The sequence below is a fragment of the Asparagus officinalis genome, chromosome 8 (assembly GCF_001876935.1).
Source record: "Asparagus officinalis chromosome 8, Aspof.V1, whole genome shotgun sequence".
Lineage (NCBI taxonomy): Eukaryota > Viridiplantae > Streptophyta > Magnoliopsida > Asparagales > Asparagaceae > Asparagus > Asparagus officinalis.
The window spans coordinates 41030676-41034949 of record NC_033801.1 but is presented as its reverse complement, the minus strand read 5'-3'; positions in this window follow the sequence as shown (position 1 = coordinate 41034949).

Below are 4274 nucleotides of genomic sequence, written 5' to 3'. Positions count from 1 at the left end.
TTTAGATCTGACCGACAAGCGTGGCGAGCACTTTGGATCTGACTGACGTGCACGAGCTGACTGACGCGTGCGGGCTGACCGACAGGTGTAACGGGCAATTGGAGGTGGCCGATGAGCGTACGAGATACAGTTGGTTCGCCATTCTGGTTCATGCACTTGTCGACGTCAGATAATCCTCCTAGACTTGGATAACAACGTTCGTCATCTTCTCTTCATCTCGAGCTGTGTACAGACACCTATAGACATTTTTAGATGCCTACAGATACCCCCTCCAAAGTATTTCAGACTCATTTTTTTTATAGAGGGGTCTGGAATGCTTTAGATAAGATAGGCCCTTTTCTCAATCTAGTAGAGGGACCTATGAACTGCTTCAATCCTTGACTTCTTCAACCTTTAGTCTATTCAGTGTTTTGTCGAATAGATGAAGTTCTTTCGGTGCTGCATTTATCGTCTGACTGTTGTCGAAATCTTAAACTGAAGTTGATACGTAAGGTTCTGAATTTAGGTCGTGTCATTGAGTTAACTTTGAACTGATCACCTTCATCAAAAATTCATATCTAGATGCGATTAAACTCCCTGGAATCATCCTTTGCCTTATTTTGACGAAACTACTAATGCGTTGACCGGCATTAACCTTTTCTGTAGTGCGTTGACCGACGTTATTCTTTGCTGTAACACGTTGATCATTGATAACATAGTTTATACTCGTACGTTTGCTGGAGTCTACACAGTTCAAGCTCTTAAGGCGTTGGAGCGCGACGGTCCTAAATGTTGGGGCTATAGGACCAACTGTTAAAGTTGATTCATCTGCATGTAGGGCTCTTATTCTGAAATTGTTGGATCCTCAAGCCACGAGACCAACTAATGAAGCTGGTGCGTTAATGACTCTCACACTTATAGGATTTTTAGTAAACCCTCAGCCATCAACGGGTTTGATGAGCCTTTACCGACTACCGATTGAGTCGGGCTAGCATACGGATTGTTTACGTCCGTTCCGTATGTAACGTTGTGCTAAGAGAGTTAACTCCCTTAGTGCTACGATAATGAATACATAGACTTCATCTTTTTCACGGGAATAGACTACCCGATGACGTGTGTTAGACATAGACTTGAGATTTTGGGCAAACCATCAGCCTTTAACGGATTTGACGTGTCATTACTGACTACCGTTCGAGTCAGGCTAGCATGCAGATTATTTAAGTCTGTTCTGCATGTAACATTATGCTAAAAGAGTTAACTCTTTTAGTGCTACGATATTGAATACGTATACTTCGTCTTTCTTATGGGAATAGACTACCCGGTAACGCGTGATAGACCCTGACTTATCCCTTCTTAGGATTCAGGATAAAAGTTCCCAGATTTGGATTCTGGTGTCTTTTTACTCGGCGAAAGACTAAACCGACAACGTGTGTTAGGCGTAGGCTTATCTCTATTTAGGAGTCGAGATAAAGTTCCCCACGTGTGTATGACGTGGATTTTCGCGTTATTAATAACGGCCTGCCATAATGTCGAATATGTGGGCTTTTATCCTTTTTACGGCAAAAGACTAACCTGCAAAGCGTGTTAGATGCTAACTTATCCCTACTTAGGCTTCAGAATAAAAATCCCCAGACTTGGATTCTGGTGTCTTCTTCAATCGGTGAAAGACTAAACCGGCAACGCATGTTAGATGCTGACTTTTCCTACTTAGCATTCGGGATAAAATTACCCGTACGTGTAAGGCATGGATTATTGTGTTATTAATAACAACCTACCACAATGTCAAATATGTAGGTTTTTATCTTTTTTACGACAAAAGACTAACCGAAAACACGTGTTAGGCGCTGACTTATCCCTACTTATGCTTCGGGATAAATTTCCCCGCGTGTTTGATAATCGTCAATGATCAGGATATTAAAATTCCAAGTACTATGTTCGGACTTTAATAATGGGAATGTTGAGTTCACAGACGCATCAAAAATTTAAGTGGATTAGACCAAAAAGAATTTTAGTGGTCCCACTGTCAATTGATTTGATCAGTAAGGGATTTTGTAGTGGAGAACTATGAATCGCCAAGCACTCCATAATTACACCGTGGGAGTTTCGTGAGGGAATATTGATCTAACGGAGTGATCGAATCTCGTCTCAACAAAAGGGTGCTTGGAAGATTACAGAAGGAGTTGGTGAAATTGATCCCGGAAGTGGGATGTGTTTCACCCTTGGAAACATTCAGAGTCCGAGTGGGAGTTTCTCATTTATCACTTTTTTGTAGTGACCGGGTTATCCCTAAGAATACACCATATAGCATTCTTTCGGAAACTCCCGTTACATGAATCATCCACCCCCAGCTTCCTTTGTGAATCCGGGTCTAACATTGTACTTAGTTGGATGATCGGGTTATCCTTAAGAATGCTAGGTATGGCACTCTCCAAGAACTTCCTGTGAAAGAAAGGAAATAGTTTTGACTCATATACATGTTAGAGTATTGAGAAGCAGTTTCTACTCGTATACTCTTCGGAGTGTCGGTTTGGATTAATTTAGCGTTATGACGCCAGCTTCAACTAAGGTTTGGATGCTATTTTTGAGAGCAAAGCAAGTCTTGGTAGGATGAAGGATCCTCCTGTGGTACGCACAGTACTTTGGATCCGCAGTATTGTCAGCTTCCTCCTGATTTGTGATAGGTGGTAGCTTGATCTTGTTGTTCTTAAGGAGGAATTCGAAAATGGCTGGAACGTCTTCGTCCTTGAAGGAGTACTCTTTTTGGAGTCTCGGATCCGAAGTCTTTTGCTGTCTTCTTGGTTGTTGTTGTGATGTATAATTAATGTCAATAACTGCTACACATGCCTTCCCCTTACCACGGGAGACGAAGCTTGAGTTCGGAGGATTAGCTATCGGTTGGCTTCTCTCGGCTTGCTTCCTTCTGTTCCTTCTGAGGAAGTGTTTGGCCCGCTCTCTGTATATCTTCTACTCTTTTCAGGTATTAGACGGTGCTACTCCCATAATTTCCAACACGTCCAAAGAGAGGTTGTTGTGATAGGTTTGGAGGATGAAGTCCTCTGTGATCGGATCTCGGCAGTTCATCGTCTTATTCCGGAAGCGCTTGACGAATTCGTTAACCGTCTCATCATCTTCCTATTTCTCATCGAAAAGTATCCTGATTGACACCTCAGTATCATCATCAAAGAAGTGAGTGAGGAACAGGTTCTCCAGGTCACCCTAGCTATTGATGCTTGTGGGATTGAGACGGTGGTACCAATCGAAGGCAGGTCCGCGAAGGGTGCCAACGAATGACCGAATCATCAAGGCTTCATTGCTAGAGATTATGCCCAAGTGGAACTTGAAATAGATCAAATGTTGAGTGGGCGAGCCCTTTCCATCGAACGGCGTGAAGTTGATCAGGTTGAACTTCGTCAGGGATGCTATTGAATCCCACTCTCTTGGATAAGGACACGGAATATTGGACTTCCTCACCTCTCGAGCTGACATCAGAGTGTTGATTTTGCTCTCGAGGTCTTTCATCTTTTCGCCTTATCTGTACCATGCTTTGGACGATTTCTGAGAGGAACAACGTGACCACCCTCGGTATTATCATCTTTGGTGGGACCACCCCCAGTGTTCTGACTAACGAGAGGGTTATCAGCATTAAGGTGTTCATTCATATCTGAATCGCTAGCTGCTTGACTAACATTGTTGAAACGACTGGATTTACCTATCTGATTCGACAAGGCTTGAATCTGTTGGTCATGCTCTTCCCTCATCCACAGCATTGCCATTTCCATTTCAAACTTGAAGTTCTCTTTTTTGCTTAGCCAAGGCATCCTCGATGATTTTGGCCACTTGCTCGGTGTTAATCATAAACACTTCGTGGGATTGTCCCGGACTGGATACCGTTCTGTCGGAAGCGACTGCAGAGTTGGCATCTAATGCTTCATCATCTAAGGATAATCCCCTTTGTATTCTCTGATAATCCCTTTGTCTAATGGTTTCTGATCGCAACCGGGTTAGATGATGTGATATGAGCGGGTCAGAACTAGAAGGTCGAGCTGAGTTCCCCTTATCAGCCATGTTAATTGTGACTTCTGAAAGTTTGTCACCTTGAACGGCCGATCGTTTCTTACAGAGACGATTTGGTTTGGACTTTTACGCTACCGAGACCCTCTGTGGAGCAGTCTTGGGGTAGCTACACACTGATAATACTGCCCTGATAATTTTGGCACACAAATAGTAATGTTCGCGGGGAAAACTGTTTTCTTCATTGAAATAATTGTCATCTTGGATTACAAAGATCCGGTCTT